The sequence below is a fragment of the Scomber scombrus genome, chromosome 20, assembly GCF_963691925.1.
Source record: "Scomber scombrus chromosome 20, fScoSco1.1, whole genome shotgun sequence".
In the NCBI taxonomy this organism is placed as follows: Eukaryota; Metazoa; Chordata; class Actinopteri; order Scombriformes; family Scombridae; genus Scomber; species Scomber scombrus.
The window spans coordinates 5,469,152-5,485,533 of NC_084989.1; the positions used below are offsets into that span (position 1 = coordinate 5,469,152).

The 16,382-nt window shown below is 42.7% G+C and overlaps 5 non-coding genes across 5 annotated transcripts; all 5 read right to left on the reverse strand.

The window, feature by feature from the left end:
- Positions 1–2,421: 2,421 nt before the first annotated feature.
- Positions 2,422–2,493, reverse strand: trnag-ucc (transfer RNA glycine (anticodon UCC)). Its single transcript has one exon. It is a non-coding gene; the product is annotated as a tRNA-Gly (tRNA).
- Positions 2,494–14,596: 12,103 nt separating this feature from the next.
- On the reverse strand, positions 14,597–14,668 carry trnaa-ugc (transfer RNA alanine (anticodon UGC)). Its single transcript has one exon. It is a non-coding gene; the product is annotated as a tRNA-Ala (tRNA).
- Positions 14,669–15,032: 364 nt separating this feature from the next.
- trnag-ucc (transfer RNA glycine (anticodon UCC)) lies at positions 15,033–15,104 on the reverse strand. The gene has a single exon. It is a non-coding gene; the product is annotated as a tRNA-Gly (tRNA).
- Positions 15,105–15,531: 427 nt separating this feature from the next.
- On the reverse strand, positions 15,532–15,613 carry trnas-aga (transfer RNA serine (anticodon AGA)). The gene has a single exon. It is a non-coding gene; the product is annotated as a tRNA-Ser (tRNA).
- A 431-nt stretch (positions 15,614–16,044) lies between these two features.
- trnaa-ugc (transfer RNA alanine (anticodon UGC)) lies at positions 16,045–16,116 on the reverse strand. Its single transcript has one exon. It is a non-coding gene; the product is annotated as a tRNA-Ala (tRNA).
- Positions 16,117–16,382: the final 266 nt, after the last annotated feature.

The following is a 16,382-nucleotide window of genomic DNA, read 5'->3' on the forward strand; positions in this document are numbered from 1 at the left end:
TGCTTTTCACAAAAGCATCCCTTAAAACCTTCCACCTCGCTTTACACGTATCAGCTGAAACAAATGAGAGACACAGGTGAATAAAAAACGTTCACATATAACTTATATTTCTTTATTTCTTCCCTCACAGGTACTTGGCTTCTGGGGATTCACTAGTGAGCCTGGCATATAGCTACCACCTGGGGCACACTACAGTAGTGAACTCTGTCCATATGGTGTGTGCTGCCATTGAGAAAACTATGATGGTGAGGTTCCTGCCCAGGCCAACACAAGAGACATGGGAAGAGTTGGCTGACGGCTTCTGGAAGAAGTGGAATTTTCCAAACTGCCTGGGAGCAATAGATGGGAAGCATGTGACCATCCAAGCCCCACCACTGACTGGGAATCAGTATTTCAACTACAAGAAAACTTTCTACACAGTGCTTTTGGCACTTGTGGACTCGGACTACAGGTTCAGGGTCATTCAAGTGGGGGACTTTGGAAGGCCCAGCAGTGGAGGTGTATATGCTGGATCAGATTTGGGGAAAGGAATGGAGGCCAAAATACTTAATGTCCCACCCAGTACCTCTCTGCCTGGCGCTGCTCACTTGGGTGATGTGCAACATGTCATGGTGGGTGATGCAGCTTTCCCACTAAAGCCATACCTAATGCGACCGTACCCTGGACAAAACCTCACTCACCAAAAGAGGATATTTAACTACCGACTTTCAAGGGCAAGGATGGTGGTTGAGAATGCTTTTGGCATTCTGTCCTCCAGGTGGAGAGTGTTACAGCGCAGGATCAACCTGCACCCACAAAATGTGGACACCCTTGTTTTGGCTGCATGTATTCTGCATAACTTCCTGCTTGCCCCGAGAGAGAATGTGAGGTTGCTGGAGGAGGCAGAGCAACAGGGGAAAAACCTGCCACCAGTACGTAACATGGGAGGAAACAGGGCCTCAAGAGAGGCCTGTAATGTGAGGGAGATCTTCTCCACCTTTTTCAACTCCCCAGAAGGCAGTGTGTCTTGGCAGGACAATATGGTGTGAAAGCTTGTTCAGAAATTGTGGAAAATGTACATATTTGTAAATAGATGTCTTTTGTTATTCAGATGTTGTTTTTTTTATCATGCTCATGACATATTTATTGTTCTCTAAAAGTGTTGTATTTGTAAAGATGTCATCATTCATTGTAAATAAAACACTTCAAATCAGTCTGTCTGCTGTGGTATTCTTTTCAGCTCCCTCACAAAATGTAAGTGTGAACTACCACCCCCCATGGTAAAAGCAGTGCCACTCTGTCAGCAATTAACATTAGCATAAGAAAGGTAGAGACTGCAAGTTTTGACTATTTGAACAGCATTTACACTGGGTAGATACATTATTTTCACTGGGTAGTTATAATAGTATTACATATTTTTATGCACCTTTAATACCATAGTTGTGTGAAATCTTTTCAATGTATTTCTGTTTTTTCAGAAAATGAAAAATAAAATAAAAAATGGTTAAAAGTACACATATTTTAAAAGTTGTGCTCCTGCTCGATATGCTTGAAGGCTGTGGAGAGCACACTGCAGCAGAAGAATCCTCTGTATGGAATGAAAGGGAACTTCTTAGAACTTGTGATGAGGTTGTGATACAGGCTCAGGACGGTCTCTCTCATGGACTCCATGAGAGAGTTTGTGCTGCTCACAGGACGGTTCCTCAAGTTTGTCACAATCATCTGAAGGACTTTTGAAGGCAGCAGCAGATTAACTACATGGAAAGAAAAAGAAGGAACATGTTAGTCAGTCTAGTTAGAACATGATGGGACTCATTACAGCCTGGATTCATCTGTGAAGGAACACTTGAATGCTCACAGCACAACTTTCAGTGAAAAACATTCAGATTATTCATGTGGTTCAAGCTCAGCACAAATAATACAAACTCTTCTTTGTTTCAGAAATGCTAGAAATATTAAACAGCTGTGAATGCAATCCATGTTCTGCAGTTAGATGTTGACAATCGGTACATACGTGACAGATGAATGGAGCAATATTCAGATATTCTTCAGATCTGTTTACAATAAAATTTCAGATATGTACTTTTATTGACTTGACATTTAAAATCAGATTCAAAGATGAAAATGCTTTTTTCACTATGACACTGCAGTTGTGCTCCAACATTATTCATGACGTTATACTAATATTTACAAGCACATGTTATATTATTATATCTATCGCTCCCTCTCTGCCTCTCTCTCCCGACCGTCTAGGCAGCATTTGGCTGAGCCAGCAGCAGCAGTGGGGGGTCCTGATGCTGCTGTTCAGTGGTTCAGATATGCCTTACAATCTCCACATCATATTTTGGTTTGTGTGGTTATTTTGCAACTGGTCACACATGAAGGCAGCAATAATGGATAAATGTGCATCTGAGTCACTGCTTTAAAATAAAATTGTTGAACTGCGATGGCCGGGAATCGAACCCGGGTCAACTGCTTGGAAGGCAGCTATGCTCACCACTATACCACCATCGCTGTGGAAGAGATGCAATTTAGTGGCAAAGCAGGATTTCATATGATTAAAAGAGTTGGAAAAGGAGAGGAGGAGTAACAAAGGAGAGGGAGGCACAAGGAGAGAAGAATGTAGTTCGACATACCTGTGGAGACCCCAACAGATTTCTAGTTCAAAGCCTTAACCACTCGGACCACGACAACCACTGACTGGTGGGTTCACCGTATCGTCTGCCCAGAGACAGCAATGAGAACGTTTGGGGACAGTTATTTACTTTGAAGTAATTTGATTTCACACAAATACACACTTCTATTCTCCTCCTTTCACTTCTCCCTTTACCTCTATTCCGCTCTTTTCTTTCCCCTCACTAGCAGTCCAGCTGTGTACACAGTTCCTAACAAATCCTAACAATTCCTAACAAGTCTTAATAATCCTAAAACAAATCCGAACACTGCAGTAGTGGGGGCAAACTGCTAAACTCAAAAACAAGCAGGCCATTGAGAATAGCTTCAACGAAAAAATGGGGCAAAAGGGACTTCTAGCGAGGGGAAGGAAAAGAAAAGAAAAAGGGGAAAGGGGGGAGGGAAAGAGGGAAGAAAAATGATGTCACAGTGCACCCTAGTGGACTGGTATGGGTAGTATTATTAGTTAGTCATTATTACTCTCCATTTTATACTTCAAACACTTGTAACACACTTACAACAAACATATTTTCTTAAATCAAAATAAAGGTTGATTTAAACTATGAGTTACACACTCTTGCCAGGATTTGAACCTGGAATCATCCACCCAAGGATGGCTGTGTTACTATTACACCACAAGAGTTGTGTTGTTGTTATTATGTTTGTTTGTTTTTTTTTTGGTTTTTTTTTTGGAGGGGGGGGGGTTGTTGTTTGTTTTTTCCTACTGCTAAGTAGAAACATTGCAAAATGACAAATTAGCAAGATGAGAACAAAATTACAAAAGGCACTTATGTAATACAAAAACATATACACTATATACATTCAATTACAGTCTACACAACTATATACATTCAATTACAGTCTACAAAATTATATATACATTCAATTAAAGTCTACACAACTTTATACAGGCCCACTCGATAGGTCTTCCAGTGATGTACTGACAGGACTGTGAGAGGCCCCACTTTCAAATGCAGATTCCTAAAGGAGTTATTTGAAAACAGTAGCAAGAGGGATAAGGTTGTAAATAAGACAGTGAACATTTTTGGCGTAAAAACTCCATGCTTTAGCATAAGTACATTTTGATATTATTCACACACAACCCAACCAAAGGGCAACAATGAGAAACATACACACTTCCACAGGGTATCTGCACATTTTTTAAGAGCAAATTTAATTACTTTTAACAGTGTATCTCTTTAAGGAAAAACTAGTACTACCTCTGAGACATAATAATGTAAAAACAGGATTTTCCTGTTGTAGTGGGTTAAATGGAGCTCATTATGAAGTCATTTATATAGGACTGTAACTAATGATTAGTTTCATTATAGTTCCAACTGCTGATTTTATTTTTACCTTAATTAATAAGTTCATTGTTTAGTTTATGTAAATATAATATAAATAACAAAAACTGAACAAACATAATTATGCTCAAATCAAATGTAATGCCTTTACTCCTACAGTTCTACACATTTTAAGACACGACTGCTTCCAGTATAATTTTACTTTAATTAAACAGTTATCACATTACCTGACTACTCTGTCTCTGGGATGAATCAATGTCAGACGCACAAGGTATTGTGACATCATGACATTCCTCATCCTGATCCTCCAGTGGAACATCTGTCAAGGTGGCACCAATTTCATTTCCTGGTGGACTGAGCAGGTTTCCCCTGTCAGACTGTGCCAGCAGGTACTCCACAGCAATATGCTCAGCTGCAATACACAGAAAAAAAGATAAAACACAAGATTAAATTACAATCATGAGTCATGAAATTGTTGCGAAAGCACCCATTTTTTTTGGAGAATCTTACCAGTGGGTTTCCCAGGCCTAACAAACTCTGGCAGCAGTGTATGTCCAAGGACTCTTCTGCTAAGGTCATCCAGATTTGACATTAGATGCACATCATACATCTTTGTCTGTGATGTACTTGCCATGTCCAAAGCTTGCTGTGCCCGATTTATGTTCCACCTGGACACGCCCTCCATCATATACATTTGTGTGTGCAGAGCATTGCACCTCCACCCTTGTAAAACAAAAGGATTATTGACAGTAAATAAGATGTTTCTTCTCTGACTTGTGACAACTCATGACACACAAACAGTCATGTAAAAGAAATGTCTCATATATAAAGTGGCACCTTGCCTGGAATGAAGCTGCACTGGTGGCGATGAAAATTCTCGAGAGAAGAGGATCCTCTAGCACAGTGCAGCACATCAAGAGTTTTCTCACCCTTTGTGTGACTTGTCCCTGTCTTGGTGTACAACTGTACACCAGGTGGGTCTTGGATGCAGGGCAAGTGCGTCTTCAAACCGGTTCCATATATGTTCCAATCCAGTTTGAGAATCCGGCCATAAGTAGATGTAATGATGGCCTTCATCTCATCCAGACGACCAAGAATCTCGTTCGCGTGCACTGTTTCGAACCACTGGGCCAGTGGTAGGGGGCAATAGGGTGGGGGGTCTGCATATACAGCTGGGGACTGGGTGAGAACTGACTTCCTATGAAATTCACAGTCAGCCAGGTACTCAGTTGTCCGTCGTGCCCAGTCCTCGCTGTGAAGCTCCTGTAGACCCTGTTGTATGTAACTTGAGCTGTTCCCCACTGTCCTGGGCTTCAGCATTGTGACGCACTTTCTGTCCAGTGCCAGGTGGGTGGTGAGGACAGCTGGAAACTTGGAGCGATGAGATGGATCCAGCTGGTTCAGTATAACTGAGCTCCATGGGCAGACCGGTGATATGCACTTATTGCAGCGAGGGTAGTCACCTGCGATCAAGTAATATTTACTGTCGATGTCGATGACTTCCCTCACCTTTGTGTAGATGCCAGAGTGGTGCATCTTCAGATTACACACGGTGCACTTTAGAGGGATGACCCACATCCTCATTGGAACCCAGAGAAACATCCGCTGCCTGTGGTATGTGTGTGGATCTGGAGGGGATGTTGTTGGTTTGGGTGGGCTTGGAGGGTGGAACCAGTTCTTTGACATATCTTGCCTCAGCTGACCAGTTCCATCATACAGGCACTTTGCCATCCACTCCTGGTCTGCTGGTTTAATCACTCTGCAGAACTGCTTTGGGAGAAAGCGTGACCAATTAACCTCAGGAGGCTGCAGAGTGATTAAAGTTCTTTGCTGTGCCTGCAATGCTGGTGGTGCAGATGCTGCCTGCGATGCAGGTGGCACCTGAGATGCAAACTGTGTGGCCTGTGCAGCTACAGCGATTGCTGGTGTTTAAGGGCCCGCGGGTGGATCTGCAGTTAAACTGCCCTGGTCTAAATGGACAGTTTCAATGTGTTGGAGCAGTCCGACTGCCCCCCACACTTTAACACCACACTGCTCACATTGCTCCTGGACATGATAATCGGATAGGTGTTGGGTATACTCCTCACTGCTCACATTATTGCCACACAGAGAGCATGAAATGGAATCCAACTCACGAAGGCGACATAAATCCGGTGGTTTATGTGTTCCTGGATTGGCCTGCGTAGCTGGTCCTGTCAGCTTGTGTGCAGTGCTGGGATTGTCCGGCTGACTTGCAGCGCTGGGAGTGTCTGGCTGACTTTCAGCGCTCTGTGATGTTGAGGCTGTGTCGGTGGATCTTGTCTGCACAGGCAGATCTTTCATATGCAATGACAATAAATAAAATAAATATCTAAAAGAGCCAACCAGTTCCTAACATGCAGGGTAAAGCATCCAATCAGGAGTAAATAGAAACAAATGTGACAAAATGACAAATTAGCAAGATGAGAACTTTTTTTTTAATTACAAAAGGCCTTTATGTAATACCAAAAACATATAAACTATATACATTAAATTACAGTCTATACAGCTATATACTTTAAATCAGTAGTTCCCAACCTTTTCTTTAGGAACCCATAATTTTACCACTGCAAACTTTGGTTCTGTTTCCTATTATGATCTATCATTCATTTTGTTGTTGCACAAATCACACTCTTTACCACAATCATTTTCATCATTATCAGTCTGTCCATATTTGCACAGATTGCACTGATAAATGAATAAATGACTCTCAATGGCTTTTGTCACAGGGTCAGCTGTTTAAGACTGTTGTTTTTTTCTGTTAAACTGGTTTTATTTACTAACTTTTTGTGTCATTTCAGATCTTGTCACTTCCCTTCCTATTATCCTCATTCCCCTCACCTGTGTCTCCCGCCATCTTCCTCAGCTGGCCCTTATCATCGTTAGTTCTTCCACTCACCCTCCCCTTTATATACTGCTCTTTTGTTGTCCCCTGTCAGATTGTCTTTTGTAATGCTCTGCTCCCCTCCGATACTCCCCTGAAATGCTACTGGTTTTTTTGGACCTTCCTCTTTCTATTTGATCAGTTTTTCCTTTGTGAGCAAATAAATGTTCGGAGTGTCTATTTGCACCCCTGGTACAAATAGCCTCGGCCACACAGCTGAGCCATTTGCACCCTAGACCACGACCATATAAGTAGAATCCGTGTTTTTATTTTTCCCGGCATGCACCTGAAATTTTCAAGATAGCACTGCTCAGAACCGAAACTATTGGCCTCCGAGCAGCAGTCCACAAACCAATGGGTGACGTCACGGATGTTACGTCCATTTCTTATATACAGTCTATGGTTGTTGTACTATGGGAACGTGTAGCTGCGGCTGGCCGTGCTAATCTATATAATGATATGAATTTACCTGTTTTTCTACTTTAATCCAATTATGAATGACTAAATATATGGCAGTACCTCCACTTAGCAGGAAAATACAGTACGTTTCACCAATTTTTTAAAATCCCACTAAGAATTATGTTTTTTACTTATATTACCTATGTAACTCAAAACACCCCTTCATCAAATGTAAATGTGTAAATCGTAAATTTAGTTAGCATAATACAAATATTTAAATCCATTATAAAAATGAAAGACAGTACCAAACTATTGAAAAGACCTGAATGAATTTACCTTTATGACTTTTAATTTTTCTCAGACGTTATGATGTTTCTCTTGTTTAGCTATTTTAACACTCTAAACTAAATGGCCCACACACACACACACTCTGCAACAAAATTAAAAAAAGAAACAACCGTCGCTGCTTTGGAGCGTGGAGACCTAAAATAAATGGCTGCTTCACTTTCCGAAGCAAGCAACAAACAAAATAGCACATGCAGCAATAGAAATGGCAGTATTTATTTCAGCACTCGTTTATTGAAGTGTTGGCGGACCTGCTCCCAGCTCAGCTCAACTACTTGTTCAACTTTTGACCAAAAAGTGTGTGATTTGTCAGCTTGACTTAAAGCTTAAAGTAATTAGGGTGAATTTTAATGGCTAGGGTGGGTAACATTTAGTGGGCGTGGTTTGTACTAGTGTTGTAGTCAAGACCGCACCAACCGAGACCAAGACATTACCGAGACCAGAGAGTACCGAGGCCGAGACAAGACCAACACTTTTAGAGGTCGAGACCGAGACAAGACCAAGACCATATATATCAAAGGAAAATCATAACAAAACATCAAAATGTGAGTTTTCTTTTTATTTAAGTTTGCTTTTAAATAAATGGGACAACAAAAACAGACATCTTTCCTTCAGAGTTCACACAGCCGCTTTCCTCCTGTCGTCTCCAAACTCTGCGTGCAGGGGGCGTGCCAGTGACATCGGGCAGGTAGCAGCTGCAGCTGGGGGAAAATCTTTACACTACCAATGATTTGAAGTTATTAGCTGTTTTTGAGAGGGTCCCTTTTCACTCTTATCAGTAAGGCATGGACAAAAAGCCTATCAGCGGTGGTCTTGACCGGTCTCGTTAAAAAAACCAGAGTCCGCCCAGTCCAAGGCCGAGTAAAAATGCCCTAGATTCCGAGACAAGACCAAGAACCTCAAAAAATGGTCTCGAGTACTACAACACTAGTTTGTACAGTGTATATGATGGGGTGTGTGTGTTTTGAGGGGAGCTTATTTACTTTTCATATCATGTCAAGCTTTACATACGTCACCATAATAACACACACTAACTACACACTGTAATATTAGTACTGTAGCTACCAAAATGAATAACGTGCAAATATGCTAACGTGCTAATGCGCTAATCGCGATTAGCATCATCTCTATTTTACATGCATGAATCATGAAGAAACACTACAAAAATATACACAGAGGTTTCACGGTTCACAAAATCCACAGTTAAGTTCATATCACGGTTTTGGGGTCACGGTTTTCAGTCATCAAGGCAAGAGCGCAATACAGATTAATTAAACAATCCATAGTAGTTTAACACTAACCAACACTCATGTATCAAGGAAACTTTTAAATTAGTGCCTCAGACGAATTAACATTAATTTACAGACACTGACTAGGGTGTGAACACAGGGTGGGGTTCGGGATTCCCCCCAGAGAAACATGTCATCAGGAGGGTTTCCACCTGACCGGCCCTAACTGAAGGAGGAAAAGATTCTAACAGTATAAAGAGCTGTCACATGAAGACCACTGTGCATGCATGCTCCATAATACATTCATTAGTTTGATGAAGATATAGAAATGTATTTTTTATATGTGCATTGATTTATTTACAGCCGCTGCACGTCTCCTGTTCAAACGGACCAATTTGCCTCACAATGCTAAAATACAACAAGCCAACTCTAAAATAAAACGAGTAACTTCCAGGCTACATTATATAACCTATTTCAATAAGCACATTGCGGGATAAAAGAGAAACACAGAAGGAAACTGTTTTATTGATGCTGCTCCAATCCGCCTGTGGCACGTGGAATAATAATAATAATAATCTCCTTAGGAGATCAAGGTCAGACGTCAACATCAAATGGGATCATTTATTCGTAACCGATCAACCGCTGTGCTAATAATAAAAGGCTATAGATATTTACTTTGTAGAGATATTTTAGGTCCACACATGTTTGTGTGTCCTACCATTTGTGTTATTGTGTAGTTTGGCTGCTTTGCTATAATCAACCTGTCAGGAGATGGCGAGGCTCTCTCAGGTCAGTAGCTGCCAGTGTTCGTACTGTTGGACAGCTTGGCATGGAGCAAAAGCCTCCATCCTCCATAGGTCCCATGTATAATAATGTAATGCCTCCGCCTCATGCCAAATGAAAAAAAACTAAAAACTTCACTGGGTTACTGGCAAGGCTTACGTTGCGTGTGTCATGAACCAAACAAACCACACGTGCCCAGAACCGTGACAATCGTACGAAATGTTACGGATTTTTTAAATGAACCGTTTCACCCCTAGTATGCAGGTCACTTCATGTGACAGCCTGCAACAAACCAGCAACCCGCCATAGCTAACTCCAATTGCAATATACATAATAGAGAATGTACTATGATTCCTGCTCCCTTTTTTTTCCCAGTCCCATCTCAATCACAACAGTGAAATTAATGTCAGTACCACTGGATTCCCGAATAATTGTCATCCCCTACTACACACCCCTTAAAATCAAAAGGGCTTTGCGAGTGCATCCCATTGAATCTTTGCCCCCGTGGTTGGGAATCACTGCTTTCAATTACAGTCTACACAACTATATACTCTCAATTACAGTCTACACAACTATACATTTAATTACAGCCTACACAACTATATACATTCAATAACAGCCTACACAACTATATACTGAGGACATCCAGATGTGACATTAGGCGCACATCGTACATCTGTGTTTGTGAGGTACTGCTCATATTCAGAGCTTGCTGAGCCCGATTGATGTTCCACCTGGACACACCATCAAGGAGGTACATTTGAGTGTGTAGTGCATTGCATCTCCACCCTTGCAAGACAAAAGGATTATTGACGATAAGATTTTTCTTCTCTGATTTGTGACAAGTCATTACATAACAGTCATGTTAAAGAAATGTCTCATATATGTAAAGTGGCAACTTGCCTGGAATGAAGCTGCACTGATGCCGATGAAAACTCTCGAGAGAAGAGGATCCTCTGGCATATCAAGAGTTTTCTCACCCTTTGTGTGACTTGTCCCTGTCTTGGTGTACAACTGTACACAAGGTGGGTCTTGGATGCAGGGCAAGTGCTTCTTCTGCACCTCCCACACAAGGGCCATGCTCTCATGGTTTACTAAAACCAAACCGGTTGTGTCCGTTAAATTCCAGAATGAATCCAGCAGATCCTGGATCAGGGCACGAGTTGCATCAATCCCTCGGGTTCTCCTCCGGCAGTGCTTTGCCAGCTCACTGGAGGTGATGCTGGACAAGATCTGTTTTTCCGAAGGGGCATGTCCACTATGTTTTGATTGAAACTTGGCCTTCTTAGCATCTTTGAGATGTTGTAAATCTTGCTGATCCCACTCAAAAATGCAGCTGGACAGCCTGGAGCAGAACGTACCGTAAAGAGGATGGTGCACCAATGATGTCCATGGGCGAAACCAGGAAAGAACCGGGCTCCCTCCTGTACGGGTGAGCAGCATAAACAAATAAATAAACATACTGTAAATATTTAAGGTAAGGTCAATTTTATTGATCCCCTTAGGGGAAAATTCTAAATGGACACAACAGTAGCGTTGTGATAGTAAATTGATAAAAAAAAATTAAATAAAATACTAAAATATACAATGACCAATTTCCCTTTATTTCCAGTCAGCTCAAATTTTATTGATCAGGTATCTGCACATTTTTACATACAAATTTAATTGACTTTTAAGACCTTTTCAAAACCTCTTTAAGAAGAAAATAAAACCACTGCTGCCTCACAATAATGTAATACATTGTATATTATGATACTCATAATAATTAAAAAACTTGATTTTACTGGTGTATCAAAGTTAAATGAAGCTCATTTTGAAATAATTTATATAGGACTGTAACTAATGATTAGTTTCATTATGTCTCTTACCACTCTCACTGCAGCAATCTCTGTCTACATAGATGGCATCTGGCTGCGGCTCTCCAGCATCTCTATAACGCAGCACAATGCCTTGGCACAGCTCATCCAGGCCAGCCCCCTCACCAGTTGTTAAGACAGAATTTAGCACTTGGCCAAATTCATTGCCAACGTTTGTCATCCACGTGGCTGTGTCTTCAATGCCGCCAGCAAGTTTCTTGGTCACCTTAATACATAAAATTAATATTAAATATTTCTGTAAGTCAAGAGGAACAACACGGTGAAATATTCTATCATCACTGCAAATCAACTGAAATTTACACAGCTTCATTTGTACCTTCTTGGTGGAATCCAGCTTGAGAATCCGGCCATAAGTAGATGTAATGATGGCCTTCATCTCATCCAGATGACCAAGAATCGTGCACTTTGCGTGCACTGTTTCGAACCACTGGGCCAGTGGTAGGGGGCAATAGGGTGGGGGGTCTGCATATACAGCTGGGGACTGCGTGAGCACTGCCTTCCTATGAAGTTCACAGTCAGCCAGGTACTCAGCTGTCCGTCGTGCCCAGTCCTCGCTGTGAAGCTCCTGTAGAGCCTGCTGTATGTAACTCGAGCTGTTCCCCACTGTCCTGGGCTTCAGCAATGTGACACACTTTCTGTCCAGTGCCAGGTGGGTGGTGAGGACAGCTGGAAACTTGGACCGATGGGATGGATCCAGCTGGTTCAGTATGAGTGAGCTCCATGGGCAGACCGGCATCCCGCACTTACTGCAGCGAGGGTAGTCACCTCCGACCAAGTAATATTTACTGTCGATGTCGATGACTTCCCTCACCTTTGGGTAGATGCCAGAGTGGTGCATCTTCTGATTGCACTTGTTGCACTTCAGAGGGATGCCCCACATCCTCATTGGAGCCCAGAGAAACATCCGCTGCCTGTAGTATGTGTGTGGATCTGGAGGGGATGTTGTTGGTTTGGGTGGGCTTGGAGGGTGGAACCAGTTCTTAGCATTGTCTTGCCTCAGCTGACCAGTTCCATCATACAGGCACCTAGCAATCCACTCCTGGTCTGCTGGTTTAATCACTCTGCAGTACTGCTTTGGGAGAAAGCGTGACCAATTAACCTCAGGAGGCTGCAGAGTGATTACAGTTCTTTGCAGTGCCTGTAAAACTGGTGGTGCAGATGGTGCCTGCGATGCTGGTGGTGCAGATGGTGCCTGTGGTGCTGGTGGTGCAAATGGTGGCTGTGGTGCAGATGGTGCCTGTGGTGCTGGTGGTGCAAATGGTGGCTGTGGTGCTGGTGGTGCAGATGGTGGCAGGATTGCTGGTGTTGAAGGGCCAGCGGGTGGATCTGCATTTAAACTGCCCTGGTCTAAATGGACAGTTTCAATGTGTTGGAGCAGTCCGACTGCCCCCCACACTTTAAAACCACACTGCTCACATTGCTCCTGGACATGATAATCAGATAGGTGTTGTGTATACTCCTCACTGCTCACATTATTGCCACACAGAGAGCATGAAATGGAATCCAACTCACGAAGGCGACATAAATCCGGTGCCTTTTGTGTCCCTGGATTGGCCTTCGTAGCTGGTCCTGTCACCTTGTGTGATGTGTTGGGAGTGTCTGGCTGACTTTCAGCGCTCTGTGATATTGAGGCTGTGTCGGTGGATCCTGTCTGCACAGACTGAAAAAAAATTATTAATTTACTTTAAGCCTGACAATACAGCCAATTAATATAATATAAAACTGTTAAACAGTGAAACAATTAATCCCCCTCCATATGGTCAATCAGACTATTCATAACTTACCTCATGATATCCACATTTACATGGAATCTTGTTCCCAAATATATCTGTTGTTCTGACAGCTTGATTAGTAGGAGGCGTCAAAGGACAGGCCTGAATGCGCTGCATGACGGCCCTCCATCTCCTGCCCCCCGGCCTCTGGCCTGGGCTGTACTTGTGTTTCCCTTGGGCATATAGGGACATGACACCTGCCCAATAAGAGTCGGGTTTACCTGTCTTCGTCATTTCTGAAGATATGGAATAATATAATGGAAAGGAGAACTTTATTATTAGACAGACAGATAGATAGATGTGTTGCAGTGCCAATAATATAAAACACATAAAGATAGATTAATATAGTAAAATATAAATTAAGATATACATTTATTTACACACATTAATTAATTGATTTACTTTACACGATTAGCCTACTTTAGCTATATTACAACCAATTGAACAAAATGCTATAAAGAGCACTACTTGTGTTAAATAATGGTCAGTAATGGTCAGCGTGTGACGTCATTTCATTGCATCATCCACAAAAGGACCCCAACTAACCAAATTCAAAGCAAAAAATAATTAACTCCACATAAAATCACCAGAAAAACATTATAAGGGCCATCTCATAGCTGTTATGTTTCAGAAAAATGTCAGATGTTATGGTATTTACGTCAGACCAAACAAACAAAAAAACAAGCCGACATTTTAATTACGTATGAATTACGCTGAACAAATCCATAATAGTAGTAGCTGTAAAATAAGTTTATACAAATCAAAAAGAGTAGTTTGAAGTTTAACTTCGTTCCGGACGGACCTATATGTTAATTACTACGTTAAATCTTAACATTAATCTCTTGAAAAGATCCATTGTTACGTCAATGTATTTTGCTTAGGTCTACCTAAATGTATCTACGACAACCACTGTGAGGCACATCTGTGGCTGGGGCGTCAGATGCATACATGTCACACGTGTTTTTCCACCTATTCTACACTGCAGTACAACATTCATATAATCCACTCACAAACAGCTACACAGAGGGTTTGTAAGGGCAGTGTCACTCTTCAGTTTTGTTGCATGACTGTCTGGATAGAGATCTGACAGGTAATAAAACACAACAGGCGCGTCGCATCACCATGACCGCCAAATAACCGCTGTGGTGCTTGTGTACCGTAGTGAGAAATATTCGACAGGTCTCGTTGTCCTTTCTCATTACACTTTTTTTTATGAAGGAGCATTTTTAACATTGCGTCCAGCTCATACACAAGCTGTGTGTATGATTGTTTCAGTATGAGGTCTTTTTTGCCTGGAAGACTGCTAAGAGTTTGTTGTCATCATAAAACCTCCTGGAGATGCCGGGGATTGAACCCGGGGCCTCATACATGCAAAGCATGCGCTCTACCACTGAGCTACATCCCCTGCGCTCACAGTAAACGAAGACAGCACCGACACCCAAAGACAAGTAAACAAAGGGCATTTAGATTAAACTAAGCTGGAATGCAGTGTGTTGTCATGCAGAGTCCCTGTCTATATAAAACCTGAGCTACAAGTGAGCGGACGAGAGGGTGGAGCGGAGCCAGACCCTAGCTGGCTAGTAGCAGGCCGTGCCGGGAACTTTTTCTGCCGCAATTTTGCCCCTTTTAACGTGGCGGTCGACAGGGATTGGTTGGCTTTTGGAGCCGGCTTCAAGTGGCCATGGGAGGAACTGCATTACGCACTTCCCCGACGGCTTCACTTTTCAGGCCCGGAGGACGACGCTTGCTTTAAAACAACACAGCTGAACTGCGATGGCCGGGAATCGAACCCGGGTCAACTGCTTGGAAGGCAGCTATGCTCACCACTATACCACCATCGCTACGGAAGTGATGCAATTCAGGGCCCGGCCAGCATTTCATATCATTTTTGAGAGTTGGACCAGGAAAGGAGGAGCAACAGAGGAGATGGAAGCACACCTAGGAGAGAAGAATGTCGTTTGACATATCTGTCACTAATAGCAATATCATTCATGACTACAAAAGCGAAACTGCAAAAACTACATTATAACAGAGAGAATATCTTGTACGTAGTGCTTCTATGAGGTAAAAGTCTCTGCAGAAGCGCAAGTAGTCCAGGTGCAGTCCAATTCTAAGAGTGGCTGGCTTGACAGCAAGCAGGTTCTTCTCTTTTGATTTTTGAAGACATTTGCCTACTCATCCAAGAGGTCCCTCCGGTGGTCATGGCTGGTAGGGAGACACGACAATTGTCAGAATTCCATCAGACAGAGCGTGAAAAATGCAAGCCATCGTTGTCGGCAGGATTCGAACCTGCGCGGGGAGACCCCAATGGATTTCTAGTCCATCGCCTTAACCACTCGGCCACGACAACCACTGTGAGGCACATCTGTGGCTGGGGCGTCAGGTGCATACATGTCACAGGTGTGGTTCCACCTATTCTACACTGCAGTGCAACATTCATATAATCCGTTCACAAACAGCTACACAGAGGGTTTGTAAGGGCAGTGTCACTCTTCAGTTTTGGTGCATGACTGTCTGGATAGAGATCTGACAGGTAATAAAACACAACAGGCGCGTCGCATCACCATGACCGCCAAATAACCGCTGTTGTGTTGTGCTTGTGTACCGTAGTGAGAAATATTCGACAGGTCTCGTTGTCCTTTCTCATTACACTTTTTTTTATGAAGGAGAATTTTTAACATTGCGTCCAGCTCATACACAAGCTGTGTGTATGATTGTTTCAGTATGAGGTCTTTTTTGCCTGGAAGACTGCTAAGAGTTTGTTGTCATCATAAAACCTCCTGGAGATGCCGGGGATTGAACCCGGGGCCTCATACATGCAAAGCATGCGCTCTACCACTGAGCTACATCCCCTGCGCTCACAGTGAACGAAGACAGCACCGACACCCAAAGACAAGTAAACAAAGGGCATTTAGATTAAACTAAGCTGGAATGCAGTGTGTTGTCATGCAGAGTCCCTGTCTATATAAAACCTGAGCTACAAGTGAGCGGACGAGAGGGTGGAGCGGAGCCAGACCCTAGCTGCTGGCTAGTAGCAGGCCGTGCCGGGAACTGTTTCTGCCGCAATTTTGCCCCTTTTAACGTGGCGGTCGACAGGGATTGGTTGGCTTTTGGAGCCG